Below are 17,579 nucleotides of genomic sequence, written 5' to 3'. Positions count from 1 at the left end.
GTAAAGCTTTTGACAAGGTTCCCCATGATGTTCTGATGGATAAGTTGAAGGACTGCAATCTGGATTTTCAGATAGTTAAGTGGATAGGGAATTAGTTAGAGAACCGCACTCAAAGAGTTGTTGTCAGTGGGGTTTCATCAGACTGGAGAGAGGTGAGTAGTGGGGTACCTCAGGGCTCGGTGCTCGGCCCGGTACTTTTTAACATGTTTATTAATGATCTAGATGAGGGGGTGGAGGGACTACTCATCAAGTTTGCAGATATCACCAAATTGGGAGGACTGGCAAATACTCCGGAAGATAGAGACAACGAGATCTGAACACAATGGAAAAATGGGCAAATGATAACATGATGCAATTTAATAAAGATAAGTGTAAAGTTCTGCATCTGGGTCAGAAAAATGAAAAGCATGCCTACTGGATGGGGGATACGCTTCTAGGTAACACTGTGTGTGAACAAGACCTTGGGGTACTTGTGGATTGTAAACTAAACATGAGCAGGCAGTGTGATGCAGCGGTAAAAAAGGCAAATGCCATTTTGGGCTGTATCAACAGGGGCATCACATCAAAATCACAAGATGTCATAGTCCCATTGTATACGGCACTGGTCAGACCACACCTGGAGTACTGTGTGCAGTTCTGGAGGCCTCACTTCAAGAAGGACATAGATAAAATTGAAAGGGTACAGAGGAGAGTGACGAAGATGATCTCGGGCCAAGGGACCAAGCCCTATGAAGATAGGTTGAGGGACTTGGGAATGTTCAGCCTGGAGAAAAGGAGGTTGAGAGGGGACATGATAGCCCTCTTTAAGTATTTGAAAGGTTGTCACTTGGAGGAGGGCAGGATGCTGTTTCTGTTGGCTGCAGAGGAGAGGACACACAGTAATGGGTTTAAACTTCAAGTACAACGATATAAGCTAGATATCAGGGAGAAAAATTTCACAGTCAGAGTAGTTCAGCAGTGGAATAGGCTGCCTAAGGAGGTGGTGAGCTCCCCCTCACTGGCAGTCTTCAAGCAAAGGTTGGATACACACTTTTCTTGGATGCTTAGGATGTTTTGGGCCAATCCTGCATTGAGCAGGAGTTTGGACTAGATGGCCTGTATGGCCCCTTCCAACTCTATGATTCTATGATTCTTCCCACCACTTCTCACAGAATGCAGAGTGGATCTTCGTTCCTTTTCATTTTTTTAAAAAAGGAAGTATGTATGATGGAGCTGTAAAGCTGAGCTAAATCAGACCATTTAAACCCTTTAGTAAAAACAAACCACTCATGACGAATCCCAGGAAAAAATTCTTAACTTTGTTTTTGTAAGATGTTCAGCTAGAGATACCAGAGAGGGAAGACCTTTTATATTTCAAGCAGATGCTTGTGGAAATGGATTATTTTTGTGGAAAAGGATTATTATTCTGTGCATATTTACCAAGAAGTAAGCCCCATTTATTTTAATGGGACTCATTCCCAAATAAGCATGCTAAGGGCTGCAGCTTTAAGTGCTGTTAGGAGGACACAGTGAATGCAGATGTGATGTTTGACATCTGTCCATCCCAAGTGATTATCCCGGGGACAGGAGTTTTTTTTTTTTTAAGTGAACTGCCTGGAGCAATGAATATGCATACAAGCATGCAGGCAAAGCAAAAAAAATTTTTCCCGAAGTTGTCACACAAAGCATGCCTCTCTAAAGTCCCTCTAGCCAAATCAGATGATTTTTCTTAAGTTTCAAGACTCGTGATTCCATAATAGGTGGCATTCAAAAAGCACTATGCATCTATGATTAGATGCACTATGCATCTATGAGATGGAGAAGGTTTGAGGTTTATTAAAAAAAATAGTGGGCATCACAGGCCTTTTAAAACATTGAAAAGGGGGATTGGTTGCCTGGCTTGATTGACAGGCAGAAGAGAGTCATGTGTAAAGCACGTTGCTCTCTTCCACAATTTCAAGCAGGCATGTGGAGTGTAAGAAGCATTAAAAGGCGGCAGACAAAAGCGAGACAGGAAGGTGAGGAATGGCCAGAGGCGTGATAATTTTTAGCGCTATACCATTACGCTGGTGTAATGCTACTTTTTTAGATGTGCGGAAATGCCCTAGGTCTTTTTCACTCTCCATCCATGTTGCCTTTTTATTTTCATGTTGCTGAAAACAAGGTTGCACTTATCTGTAACTGTTGTTCATCGAGTGGTGTTCTGTGCAGTCACACATGGGTTCTGCGGAATCGTAGGCCTGCAAATCCACAGAACCTATGTGGGACTGCACAGAACCCACGAAGATGAACTTGAAGTACTGTTTTTATACCCTGCTTTTCATTGTCCCTTATCCATTACCTCTATTCATATCCTAACAACTGTTTTCCCCTCTCCAAAGGGGTTCCCATCTCAGGTTCCTTTGCTGTCATGCTGCAGGAGCTGTAACACAACGTCCACCAGGAAGTTTGTTTTGTACCAGGAGGTGGTTTAGCACAAAATTGAATCTAGAGAAAAACTCCACCCACCAAACCTGTTTGGCATTTAGCTTCGTAGGCTGCTTTAATTCCTCCATGTTATGATCAGCCTCTCCTTTGAAAGGGCCTCCAGCAGAGCTTCCAGGTTGCTTGGGCATGTTTTATCATGGTTGCCTCCTTCTCCCACACAGCCCAGTTTCTTTCAGGCTCTGAGATTGTGATCCACTTGCAAATCCAGATTGCTTTCTTGGCATACTATATGACCACAATTGGCTCTGAAAGAATTCCCATTTTGGTATTACCCACCTGAATTGCATGCTTATAGGTTGAAGTGGGAATTCTAGTTCACATTTGTGATGATAATGAATGCTGAATATACGGGTGTGATCTTGTGTATGTGCCATGAGGGTTCTCCTTGCATGAATAACATAAATGCAAGCTATATTAGCAGCGAGCCCGCCCACCCAAAAGGTGCCAGAGGGCAAGCTCACATGTCTGACAGCTTCCCCAAGTAAATTACTCCAGTGAGTTCATAAAGCAGTGAACAGTGCTATGTGAACCAAATGAGCTTGTAGCTCACCTTGCTCAGGGTAATTTCTCTTGATTTAATTTCTGTTTAACTGGCAGACAGATCAGCCTTGATGTTTTGTATTCATTTGACTGTCTATTAGCTATGGATCTCTCATCTACTAAATGGAACAGATGTTAATCCTTTCAAGCTATTTGTTCCCCCTAGACCAGGCACTGTAGAGGTAGCACAGTTTGTACTTCACAGGCGCTGCAATGTTTAGCTTTACCGCAATCTGTCCCTTCTCTGTCTTGGAGCCAAGCAGCAAAAACACATTGAAATGCATTTCTGACAACTACAGCGATTGACTAAATATTTCATGACACTCCAGTGCAAGCATGAGCTCATTAAAGGCGAAGGAACGTTCAGCCACGAAACACGGTTTTTCAGGCCTGGAAACTTCAGAGCTTCTGCAGCATTTTACTATCGCCAACCTCCCAACTTAAACCACTACTCTTTACTGGTTTGATTTCTCTGCTTAGGGAAGAAGCAAGCAAAATGGATTGGAAGGCACTGGATGTCATACGTTAGAGAGCTTAGTTAGAAATAATTGTTATAAATTATAACAATGCTATAAATAATTGTAATCAGAAACTTTGTTCGCACTACCATTCTGCTTTCTGTAGTTTCCAGTTATTTTATGTCTCCTCTCTCAATTCTCCTTCTGTAATCTTATCCTAAAATGAGAGGCAATGGGATTAAAATATAGCTACAACTTGCCTCCTTTTCTTTCATCCCTTGTCCAAGGAACTTGGGAGGGTGTGCGTAGTGCTTCTGCCCTCCAGTTTTGCCTAACAACCATCCTGTGCGAGAGGTCAGGCTTGAAAAGACTCAAGTAGTTCACCAAGCTTTATGGTTGAGTCAGGATTTGAACCTGGGCTTCCCCAGTATCCCCTAACCATGACCTCAGATATATTCTGATCTGGATGCCTTTGCATTGTAAAGGATATCCATAGTTATCTGGTGACAGAAGGTTACCGAAAGACTCTGGGAGTGTGTACAAAGCAGCAGATTAGAGCCTACTTCTGGCATTCTAACCAGCCATTTAGCAATTCTCTTTCTCCCTGTCTATTTATTTCAAGCACACACTGCATTCAATTTCATCTCAAAGACTGATAGGTCTTATTATGAAACTAATTCGCTTCATAATTATTTCAGTTTTTCTTCTGCCTGCTGTAAACTCAGAGCTCTGTCTTCATGTGCTGCAGTTTCTCTGAAAGTATTATATGGACCTTTGGGTCGGAGGATAATTGGAAAACTAGTGCTCCTTTGGATTGTTCCAGATGCCCTTGGATAGCCAGCAGCTCTCATCACAGGCTTCCATTCAAGTAAGGGAGGACAACTCCCAACCAGGTGTAGGAGAGACACTTTTTCCTGCCAGCCTGGATTCATTTTGGATTGATGGCATTTCTCAATGGTAGACAGTTCCATTTTACAAATCTTTGGCAGTTAGGGATGCCAGTCCCCAGGTGGGACCTGGGAATCCCCTGAAATTATATCTCGTCTCCAGACTAAAGAGATTAGTTCCCCAGGAAAATTGGCTGCTTTGGAGGGAGGACATATTATTATACTCCACTGAAGCCCTGCCCTAAGAGCACATGAAAAGTCTGTCAGCAAATCGAAATTTGGCATAGCAACCTTTAGTCACTGCTGTTGGTAGGAGGTTTAGTCTCACAAACATTAACAAAAAATCAAAGAAGACGATGTTAAAGATGAAAAATACTTTGGGATCCTCCTTGCTGGGAGATATATTTTTAAAAAGATGGGAGACCATGTTCTGTCTACTCCAGATACAGTATTCTGATAATCAGTGTCCAAGATTCGTTGCCTGATGGTTTTGTAAGCTTGTTTCTCATCAAGGTTTTACAACAGCTCAATAGACAGGCCTATAGTTTGCTGTTTATCTTCATGAAACAAGGCGATAAAAATTATCAGATAACAAGGTAGCTCTAAAGTTCAGCTGAAGCCAGAATTTAAAGATGTGAAGCCAGGCTAGCAAGGCCAGTTTGATGATGCCAGTCTCCAGGTATAGGCAGAAATGCATGGTTTAGAAAATTTTAATAGCGGCTGGAAGGTTTTGACCTCCCTTGGAAAAGTAGAACCTAGCCATTGTGTTTGACTTGAGATTTGTACAGTTGGACATTTGCTTCCAATATAGGGACCATTTCAGCACTTGCTTAATGTAATGTTCATTTATTTTCCACTTGGTGAGCTTTCTGGATTTGGAAAATATGACTATTTTAGATTAATCTAAATTAATCTTGAGTTAGTTTTGATTGCAGTAGCTTGAAAAAAACTGAAAAAGAGCTTTTAGGCTAACCTTAGTACAGGAAAGGAGGACTGCACCATCCATATACAAAAGGAGTGGGACTGGAGAGCCTCCCAGCCTTGGGGCATGGCAGCGGATTCCCATAAAGTTTTCAGCCAGATCGGATATATATATATAGGTTGACTAGATACGGGACTAAAATGTATTGTTTTACACCTTTGTTGGAAGATATTCTATCAGAAAGCTTTCCATCCCTGGCAATGTGGACTCGACAGCCAGTGTTTATGTAAAGGTTACGGATGAGATGTAAATGCGGGTGTCCATTCCCATATCTAATAATTTTTTCCATAACTGAGATCTTGGGATAGAGTCAAAAGCAGTTTGAAGGTCAACAAAGAAGGAGGCGTAAAGCTTGCCCTGTTTGGCTCGAGTGTAAAGGCTTGTCCATGGTTATCTGTTAGGATTGCTAGGCAGTCCCCGGTTAACAGTGCTCAGTTAGTGTAGGAAGGAAGGCGGAAGAAAGAGGGACTTGAAATAGTAAAAGGCAGGAGGGAAGAAAAACAAGGCTGGAAGGGAAAATAGCTAAAACAAAAAGTGGGGAGGGCCAGAAGAGGGGGGAAGCAGAACAAAAACAGATAGAAGGCAAGTGAATGCTGGGGGAGAACCAGATGGTATGGTGAAAAGGAAATGAGGGAGGCTATGGAGGCATGACCAGGCGGAGACAAAGAGAAAGAGAGGGAATAGGGAAATGAGACTCTCACTTATGCCACCCCCCATTTCTTCTGTCTGAAATCTGTTTGTCTTATATTTCTTTTAATGTCAGATTGATATTTCCTTTAGTGTCAGATTTGTTGCATTAACATTTCTTTGTGTCACAGAACATGGCCTGCCTTGGCTGAGAACTGGTCATGTTGCTGGACTGTGGAGTTATCAACCCAAGGGACAATTTGCTGGCCAGTGAATTTGGCATCCCACCAAAACGCAGGAGCAGGAGGTCACTCTGCCTCATATATAGGACTAAAGTAAAGCTGGCAGAACACTTCAGACTCTGTAACTGCATGTGCCTAGAAAAGATAACAAACAGCTAAATCATCCCGGATCCAAATCAGCTCTCCAATAAGAGACTTTTATCCAGCCAATGAGAGTCTGGTATTCCCCTAAGAAGCTTCACAGACACCAAAAGTTGGGGAAAGCATGAGAAGTAAATGACCTTCTCAGGTGCTTTGCTCTAAAAGCCAATGTTCAGAGGATATGTTACTCACAACTTCAGATTATCCATCAGACTCTCTGCACTGATATTATTCCAAAATTTCAAGGCCAAAAATAAGGCTAGAGGTAAGTAGAACCATGAATAAATAAATTTTTCAGCACAACTTGTGTTAATTCAAAATATAATAATGAATAGAAACCTCCAAAATTGCTAATCCCCTTTTGTTAGCACCTTAACAGGCTATTATGATGATTATTAGAAGAAATAACTTTCTCCTGTGAGAATGAAAGTTCAGATCTTGCTAATCATTTGCAGGCTTCATTTGCTGTACTTTAGCACCATCAAGTGCCAGACTGGGGAAAAATCATTTTGCTGAGAAATGATTCTTCCATCATTATCATTTTCATTTAATCAAGATAAGTTGTGTAACCATCCTTTTAATAAGATTTGCAACTACCCATTACAAGATAACTTTGAAATACATAGGTCCAATCCAAGCAAATGTATAAATCCCATTTAAAACTAATGGAACAAGTTAGCTTCATCTAAATTTCCATTGTTTTCAGTGTACGTATGACATGATCCTGTGTATGTATTTACTGAGAATGAAATTCCACTACACACACAGACTTGAGAAATAGTATCATTAATTAGTTGGGACTAATTCCCAAGTAAGCAAGTCACAAGTAATTTATTAGCCAGATAATAGATGAGAGAGTGGTTTATACTACTCCCACACACATTGCTCTACAAATTTAGAATTCAGTGGCATCTTTAAGACCAACAAAGTTTTATTCAAGGCATTCATAATTTGAATAAAACTTTGTTGGTCTTAAAAGTGCTGCTGGATTCTAAATTTGTTCTGTTGTTTCAGGCCAACAAGGGAGGATGTGGTCTACTGGTGTGGCAGAATGAGGTGGTAGAATTCCGCAGTGGTAGGCTAGATCACTTCAGGGTGTAGGTGAGAGATCCCAGTTTTGTGTAAAATTTGGTGTGAGAAACTGGCACAGTAGGGAAAAATTCTAGAGCAGGCTGTTTCTTGCTGTGATAAGTTTTGATATGCAGGATGGTTTTTGGGTAGGTGAGAATTCAAAAATGTGACCTACTTCATAGATCACGTTCTGTCATCTTAGGAGCCTACTGCTAGATACTTTTGTAGCCCAGGTCTTTATGTTCAGGCATATGTTATTGTTATTGTTGTTGTTATTATTATTATTAAGTTTTCTCCTTCCTGCATGCAGGCTCAGGGCAGTTGACAGTACTATTTGATATTAAATAATAAAACCATGAAAACATTACAGTTTAATTGCTATTAGTTTTTCAGACCTGTGGTGAGAGATCTTTCTATGTGAGGCTCATGCAGCTGTGATTGGAGAGCTGCGATGAGAGAGGTGGGTGGTGAAGATGGAGGGAGGCCGATAGCTGTTCTTATTTTTATCCTAGCTTCAACCACAGGTCTGGTGAAAGAGCACCATCTTGCAGGCCCTGTGGAACTGCATCAGCTCCATCGGGGCCCGGATTTCAGTCAGTAGCTCACTCCACCAGGCAGGATCCAGGGCAAAGAAGTCCCTGGCTCTGGTCGAGGCCAGCTGAATTTCTTTGGGGCCATCAGCAGATTTGTATTTGCTGATTGCTGCATTCTCCAGGGAACATACTGGGAGAGGCTGCTCCATATCTTCATCCATATGTCATGAAAAGGATCTGGTTCATTAATACGCTGTACCACTCTTCACACTGGCTCTCTACCACCCCATTTTTATACATAAAAGTCAGCTTTAAAAGCACATCAAATGGACATCCATCTTTTCCAGAACATCTATTTTCCAGAAATATGAGCATGACAAGAATGAAGAATGCTGTATCTCTTTCACGGCTGATTATCACTCAGCATCTCTCTCATGTACCGATTAAGGTAGCTACAGAACCTTGCAAAAGTAATCCCGACAATACCTCCTTTGGCTGCCTTATAATAATAATTCCTGCTTGTTTCTAATTGGGGACCTCCTCTAAATAATCCTCACAGGAAACCTGTGTTGGGAGGGTAGATAGGTTGAGGGACTGTGATGGTCATCTGGCAGGCTTCCATGGATGAGTCGTATATTTGTACTTCAACACTGACCACTATGGCAGCCTCGATCATATAATGATACATCTAGTCACTATTACTCCCTGATAGTCTAGAATAATGATTAGTCGTGTAAGTATCACTGCTGGTAAAATCTTATTTGGCAAATAACATCACCTCTCTTTTAAGTTATGCCACTGGCTGCAAGAGCTTGGAATTCCACAGATAATCTACTGGAGAACCAGACAGCTGTAGGTGCCACGTTCAGAAACCAAAAACATCATTCAGGACAGAGAGGGTAAAACAATTTGAGACAAAACCATTTCACCCTGAAGGCCATAGTTGATCTAGAAGCATTTCCAATAGACCTATCAGCACATCTAAGACTGTTATGAACAAAGGAATTTCCTCCAGACCACACTGACCAGGGATTCTGGGAGGGTTTTTTTTTGGGGGGGGGGGGTAGCATCACCTGGACATGGAATTAGGGTCACTGTGGGTGGGCAGGTAGTTGTGAGCTTCCAGCATTCTGCAAAGGGTTGGACTAGATGACCCTGGGGTACCTTCCAACACGAAGATACTACAATTCTATGACACTTATGAACTGAGAGACTTAGTATTTCTGATCTTCAGAGAAGAACAGTCTTCAAGTGGAGGAAAAGACACCATTGTTAGCTAACCTTCCTATTCCTCTCTTGGCCATAATGTGGTCCTGAGAAGGACATTGTGTTCAAAATCTATCACCTATCCACCTAGCTACTTACCTGGAGGGAGAGTACCATCAGTGTGTGTCACTTGTCTCTCACCCTGGCTACTTCATTTATAAGCTGGTTCTCACCAGCCACTCTCAGTTTGCCATCTGCCTGGCTACTTGCATGAAGGGGGAGTATTGGCAGTGTATGTTTCCCTATATCTCTGTTTGAAATGAGGACGAAAGAACTCCTCCCACATTCTGCTTTAGAGTGGACAGGAAGACCTACGTTGCTTGGAAGAGAGGTGTTCAATATGTGCTTGCAAAAACAAGCATTAGAGTATGCTGGTGGCTTCTAATCTGGAGAGCTGGATTTGATTCCCCACTCCTCCTCCACTTGCAGCCAGCTGGATGACCTTGGGCTAGTCATAGAACTGTTCTCACACAACAGAGCTCTCAGCCCCACCTACTTTACAGGATGCCTTTTGTGGGGAGAGTAAAGGAAGGCGATTGTAAGCAGCTTTGAGACACCTTCAGGTTGTAAAAAAGAGGGTATAAAAGCCAACTCTTCTTTCCTTTTTATCAGCAGGATTGTGAATTTGTAGGTTCCAGGAATAAAATGCATTCAAAGACCAATGAAAAGTTTCCCTCAGGTGCAACACAGTAAAACATTTTAAATTAAAGTCTGCCACCTAGTGGCAATAACTTGAAATAGTTTATCTCTACAAATACCTCTGTGAATTAAAATTCGGGGGGGGGGGGTGTGGCAACAATGCATTAAGGCATGTAAACTGGCCAAGTCAGGGCCACGTTCAGTTTTGCAAAATGGATTTATTGTGACATTGTATAATTACACCAAAAGGTAGCACACACACACAAACATACACATGTAATAGTGTTTCTTTTCAGGTAACTTTTTTTTTAAGTTTTCAAAAATGCATAGGGGAAAAAATCTATAGGAAGGGAAGGAGATTGTAAGTCACTTGGAGACTCCTTAAGGTAGTGAAAAGCGGGATATAAAAAACAACTCTTCTTCTTTAAAAGTAGTAACACTTTTAAACTTACTCTTTCTTTCCATGCCAATATAGTCATGATTAGAGTATCAGACTAGGATCTGGACCCCCAAGCTTGAGCCCCCCCTCACCAAAAAAAATTAATTGTGTCATCTTGGGCCAGTCACACACTCTCAGTTTCACTCACCTCACAGGGTTGTTGTAAAGGCAAGATGGGATTGAAGACAATTATGTAATATGCTTTGAGGAACAACACAGAAATATAAAAGAACATAAAAAGAACATTCCCAACATAAAACTCACACAAACATAATACAATTTCAACAAAAACAAAGTCTGAAAATCAATAAAACCTGGCTACGAGCCCAAAAAAGCACCAGAATAAAAAAAACACACAGGACTCTGAAAACTTCACAACACTTCTATCACATAAGACAAGCAGGACTAGATATTAGGGGAAAAGTCACAGACAAAGTAGTTCAGCAGTGGAAGTGATTGCCTAAGGAGGTGGTGAGCTCTCCCTCACTGGCAGTCTTCAAGTAGCGGCTGGACAAAGACTTATCCTGGATGCTGTAGGCTGAGCCTGCACTGAGCAGGGATTTGGACTAGATGGCCCCTTTCAACTCTATGATTCTGTGACTTTCTAATGAATTCCACCCAAATACAGGAAAGTGCTTCCTAATTCCAGTCCATTCCCTGGGAGACTCCCAGATAAGACAGGAATGTGTTACACTCCCCTATCCTCCCCAAGAAATAAATATAATGGCCAGAAACCGTTAACACACTGCTGGCTTTGACACGGAGAGATTCCTATCATGCCATTTCCTATCTCTGAAGATGCCAGCCAATTACTGACAAAACATCAGAGACTAAAACTACCAGACAGTGGACACACAGCCCAGGAAACTCACAACCACCAAGAAAACACAAGGTTTTCACATCAGTTAACCCTGAATCAGTCCATGTTCATTGTTTTTCTTTTCTTCAAATTAACATTTATAAATATACAGAGTTATGGAGCAACAGACTGCATTCTGCAAAGGCAAGCCCATATTTGTGACTGAAATTCCCGGAGACTCTTCTCTCAGTTTACCTCTGCCTGTCTTCCAGCACCAGAAGTGTGTACAACTTGGCCAATGCTTGCAGCTTACGGATTTGGCCATCTTAGTTCTTTGCATGAAACTGAAGAGCATTTCTGAAGAGTCCTCTTCCTCCAGGAGTGCTACTACTTAGCAGAGCAACCATTGAACAACAAAGGCAGGGATTCGATCTGGATTTCACACAAGCAAGATGAAGCAGCTAAAGTCTCGGCAGTACGTTACAAAAGACCACTGGAAGGAGATGTTAGAAAACACTCAGACTAAATGTTTAAAACAATACTATTTCATTGAAAATGCCCCCCCCCCCAACATATAAATGATAAAATATAGCTAACATCACTACCTTTCTTGCCACTAGGTGGAGCATAAGGAACACTTAATGAAAGGGTAAAGCTTTCCAGAGGAAAATTCCCTTTGTCCAAACCGGAGAAGGATCACTCGCACTCTGATTTCTGTCCTCCTGCTGGGAGATGTGGATACACAATTTGCATTTAAGCCTGTAATACAAAATAAGGATGCCAAAGTTCCTGAAACTGTATTGGGTCACTTCAATGTTTCAGAAAAGAAACCAGAGGGTCTCTTATGTCACAAAGAGTTGGCACCCCAAACCGCTAGAGCAGAAGGTGCGAAGAAGTACCTCTGTGCTTGCCTACTGATAGATACATGAAGAACTCTCCATGGATATAAATGCTGTGTCCCCATGAGGAAGGTCCTTCATCAGAAGATAAGGGTGAAGGAAACTAAATCCAATCTTCTGCCACACACTGCTAAGCAGACTGATTCCTCTAGTAGTCAACCTGACTGGAACTACATATGCACTGTCCATGACCCTTACATCTTTACATAAAATTTATCCAGTGGATAACATATTTGCGTGGGATAAAAATGGCATTCAACTAAAGCTGCAATCCCACGTGCACTCATTTGAAACCAGGACCCATTGAACTCCACGGGACTTAACTTCTGAGGAAACAGAAGTAGGAGCAAGAAAGTTCAGGTAGCCAAGAAGTCATTCATGTGGTTCTAGCCTTCAGCAGTTGTGATCGTGGCTGGTATTCCTTGTTTGTAAAACAAAAGGTTATTTCAGTCTTTGGAATGGGCACGTGTATGCTGATTTTGTTATATGTTGCACCCTCCATGTTCATTATGTTTATTTGGTCAATTGACCATATAAATGATACATTTACAGAAAACTATAATTAATACACCCTCCATGTTATTTCTGAGGATCCACAGATCCTCATGAATTTTTTTTTTTTTGGGGGGGGGAGGGGGGTCAGTGAGCAACAGAGGGACCCAATGGATTGCATTGGATACAGGCATCTGTTGGCCTGGCTCAATTATTGGTGTTGAACACCAACTACTTCCTCCCTCATGTTATCAGCATGACTTGGGCAAGGGATGTGTGCGCCTCCCCCACATTGCTCTGGCTTTGAAGTGGCAAGAAGCAAAGATCTGTTACTCGATATCTACCTGATTGAAAGATGATTGTGACAAGGGAGGGAAGAAGGACATCATGAGAGGTTGTGAACTTTTAACTGGGAGGATCAGTCTCCTTGCTCTGAAGGACAGAGTAACATGAGATAACTCCAAACAATCTCCAGTACATGGAAATCTGGGAACAGGGGATTGGTGTGCTGGAGGAGAGGAGTGCCCTGGGCTGAATCTGCACAGAGCATTTATTCCAATCCCAGGTCGATTCAGTCCCTGCCCTCTACACTGAATGTGATTTCCATTTTGATTTGGGGCAATTTAAATTTTTCATCTGCAATAAGCATGTTTAATCTGGAGTGACCCTACCTTTCCCCCACAATACCCTGGAGTGGATATAACGGTCGACATTTGAAAAATCGGCATGAGTAAGCGTGCAGCTGTCTGCTTCCCCCAAAATAACTTGCTGCCGAACCTCCAACGCTATAGAAAAGCCCTGATTAGCCAGGCCATCAGTTCCTGATTCCCAGGTTGCAAGACTTCCCTTAAAAGGGAAGCCCTAACTTCTCTTGGCAGAGATTTGCCTCTTGGATTTATTCCCTCTCCTCTGCTGTCTCCAATCCCCCCCATTCAAGAAAAGAGGCTCCTGATGCGCTTGGCTCCTCCCCCTTCTGAGCTTCCCTAATCATGTGCAGAACACTTTCTGTTTCAATGGGGGTGGGGGATGATAAAGGAAGTTCAAATCGATCTGAATTCAGCAGGATCCACAACGGAATAAACAAAGTAAGTGCAAAATCAGCCCTGGTTAGAGCAGAAATCATCAACTGATGTCCAGACTTATTGGTTCCTGTAACTGGATTTGTAGAGACCTTGTTAATGGTCAGTACCAGAGACAGATCCAATAAATAATAGTCTACCTATATATACAGAATGGAAGCTTATTAATAAGTTAATCCAGAACAAGTACAGCAATTAATGTTAAAATATATGAACTACCACAGGAAAAAAACGGCAACCAGCCAACCAGAAATAAAAATGACTGTGTAAAGAATTACATTTTAAAGATAATGAAGTTGATGGTATTTACTAATAACCTATCTTTCATCACTCGCCTCATTCTTTAAAGTCTCAGAATTAATAACCAGATAATTCAGTGGCAACCTGCAATTTAGAACATCCAATGCTGCTAAGTCAATTGGTGACGTGGGAATGTAAAATGAAAGAAAGGTATTAATTTGCTTTGTTTATAAAATGGTGTGTATTACTTCTTTCTTTGGCGGATACCTTTTTTATTATTTCTCCAAAATGAAATTTCTGTGATGATAATGTAGCACACAAGACTCCAGAGGAAAATAAGGAGATCTAAGTACTCTTGGATAATTGGTGCTGTCAGTAACCAGGTTTGGGGTAAAAGCATTTTTGACTGTTCGGTATACATTATGCCTCTTCAGCGCATGCCCAGAGACCAAATTCATTAATTCAAATTCATTAATTCATTAATTCAAGAAATAGTCAAGAGCTATCTGTCTAAGTGGAATCTTTAACCACCTGGACTGTGGCATGGGACTTATGTTATAATGTCATTGGGACTCTTGATGGTTTATGATGTCATTGGGAGTATTCTGTTGCAAGTCTGTGTGCAGTACTGGAAGATAACCAGTAGATATGGTGGATGGCAGGGCCAGGCTGCACTGAGCAGGGGCAAGAGAAGGCAAGGGAGAGCTTTCACCGGATGGGAAGGTCTTTGCAGTTGCCTGTTCTACGTGAGTTGACTTCATCTTACTTGTACTGCTGGTCTTGTCTGTACATGTGCAGAGAGATGTAGGAGGCTTTGCACCTTTACTCTGTGTGCATGGAGGTCTTTCCCATAAACAAAAAATGGTGACACAACCCACCAGGTGTGGATCTGTGACCTATTCAAGGTCATAGGATACTGTATGTATAGCCAAAGATTTTATTTTAAGACGAAATGGAAAAACCTGTCCTCAGTTTAAGCCCAGCAAAATGAGCTTTTAGTAAAACATACAATCGACAAATAGCCAGCTCCTTCATCTTTACTTGGCATACAGAACTTATGTGCAGAACCATTACAATGAGAAATGCTGGGTACCTTGCAGAGAACACTGTGTTCAACAGCATTAATTGCTTGTGAGCCAGTCTGCTTTGAACAGTTGCCTAACAGCTTTGTGGCTGTGCAGTGCCACCAGCCCCTGGCAGCAGCACTTCATTTCCTCCTGCCTTGCCAAGATCCTTTTGCTTCTGCATAGTAGATGAAATAGTTCCACACCCAAAGTCAGGGATAGGAGGTGAGGTGGTACAACTTGAATAAGGCTGTGCAAAAATGTACATGTGAGATGAGCTCGATAATGCAGATTTAAAGAAAAGCCAAATGGTAAAACTTTAAAACAACAGTGTTTATCACCAGAGGCTGAGTACCGATGTGATTGGCCACTGGTGGCAAGCTATGAGGACAGGTCTGTCCATGTATGTGAGTGTGGAGAACTAGGAGCCAAGATGTGACCATTTCCACAACTGTGTTTTTAAAGCCCCAAACTATGCTGTCAGTTCTGCACTAAATGGTGTCTATTCAGATGTAGACCCTGCAGTTTCCAACTCCTTGATTTCTGTGATTTTATTTTTACATTGGGTTCTAAATTGGGGCTTTCTAGTGTAGAACTCTTAGAATTCGATCCCCCCGCTGTGCTCCCATTTTGCGTTGTGTCTCTCCTCCCTCCCCCAACAGGCATTATCAGTGAAAGTTCCATGCAAGATTTGGAGCAAGGAAGTGAAGTTGAAGGAAAGAATTTAACAGTGAGGCACCTTGCTTCACTATTTTCCACCCTCCCTAGAGCTTTTCCTTGTCATTTTCTCCCTCCCTAATGCCTTGTTCCTAGCACATAGCTCTGCCATTTTCCACCTTCATTGAATCACATTTCAAAGTGCTCACCACCTCCTTCACTCACTCAACCTCACAAACTATCATTTTCCCTATTTGTTCCTCTTTATTGCCCTACAGCACACTAGCATAGCACACTAGCATATTGAGAAGCAGATAATCTGGGATTTTCACTGAGTATTGATCAAAAACCACCCCTTATATCAAGACCGCTTAGTATGCTTAGTGTGTTCACTGTGTACACAACTTTGTCCAGGTTCTTTAAGAGCAAGACTGATACTTATTCAAATGGACATTGTAGTCATACCACCATGTTCCATCCACCACTACCTCAACGATGTGTGTGCATGCGTTTAGAGACTGCTACTGTTTGAAAATTAAAAATTTCTGTGCCACCCTTCCTTTTTGAGTACAGTCCCAAGTGCAAGGCAAAAGTTTTGTTCCAGGTGGCAATGAGAGGGAGGGAAGCAGGAGAGGGGGCAGTCAGAAGGCAGCCCAGGCATTGGAAGCCTGCTCTCTCCATTGTCCCTGGAAGATACTGTGGCAATGGAATCACTGGGGAGTTGTCTCTCTTGGCTTTGATGAAGGAAGGGAAGTGTGCGGGAGGAGGGCAGCCCAGGCTTTTAAACATTTTAACATTGTAATAACACATTAACATGCATGTGCAAAAGACAACATGGCCAAGAGCATAGTGGGAGGCTGACCCCATTTTGAAGCAAATATGGAGGTCATGCAGCAAGTCGCATCCTAAGAAAAAAGCCCTCCTGCAGGATGTCTTGAGCAGGTTCAAAGACTCCCCTTGAGAAAACAACACACAGTTAAAAAGAAATACGCCATGTGGAAATGGTGGGTGAGAACACACACGCATGAAACGCTGTTCATTGCACTGTACTGCAGCATGGAAAAAGTAAACTGAATATACAAAACAGGAACCAACTGAATATTCTCAAACTGGTTGCAAAAAGTCTGTTTAAAAATTGGCTCCCTGTGACTCATGAACATAACATAATCTGTGGGTATTTAAGATTCTCAATTCAAGTGCCATCTCCATGCAAAGAGCAAAAGTAGATTGTCTTCAGGATCCTTCTAAACTTTCAGATCTATTAATGTGTCCTTCTAAGGGCTAATTTAAACACAGAGCAAAATAACATGTACTTGGCACATCTGGGATAGCATACAGCAGAGGTGCCCAAAATGTGGCTCTTCAGATGTCCATGGACTGCAATTCCTGCTGCTGGCAGGCATTCATGGGGATTGTAGTCCATGAACATCTGGAGAGCCAGATTTTGGCCACCCCTGACCTATAACTTTCTTCTTGGTACACTAGTTTTCCATGTGGGGAAGAATTACATTATGCAACCTTACACCTGAAATATAAGGTGGTATATATTTCTACTATTTGTACTGCTTTTCTCTAAGATCCCAAATCTTAAGAGATTTATTTGAAGAAAAGATAGAGGGTGACGGCTCTTCTCTCTCAAATACTTCCTGTTCACTCTCTCATTGAATATAGCAATATCTACCCTTTTCACTCTTCTTTGAAATATGACTGGTGGGAAGCAAAACTTTTTTGACTCAGAATTTATCATAATCCAAAACCAATATGTTCTCATACTTGTAGAGAAATCTAGAATCAATTGAAAAACAGGATCAATCTGGAGAAATTTATAAGCAAAGAGGAGTGGGGAATGCTAGTAAATCAGCGGAAAGGATTGGTCTGTGTTGAGCGAAGCCATCATTTAGGTGCAAAAATAATGAGAGATGATGCCCATAGTAGCCACAAAAGGAAACCTGCCCCCAAATTATTGTAACCGGCAGGTAGCTGAACTGGAGCACACTGGAAACGTGCAGAAATGGTGGGGGAGAGGAATAAAATTGGAGTAATTTGAAGTAAATTCCT

Source organism: Paroedura picta, chromosome 7 (assembly GCF_049243985.1).
Source record: "Paroedura picta isolate Pp20150507F chromosome 7, Ppicta_v3.0, whole genome shotgun sequence".
Lineage (NCBI taxonomy): Eukaryota > Metazoa > Chordata > Lepidosauria > Squamata > Gekkonidae > Paroedura > Paroedura picta.
The sequence above is the reverse complement of the archived record's forward strand: the minus strand, read 5'-3'. Positions refer to the sequence as shown.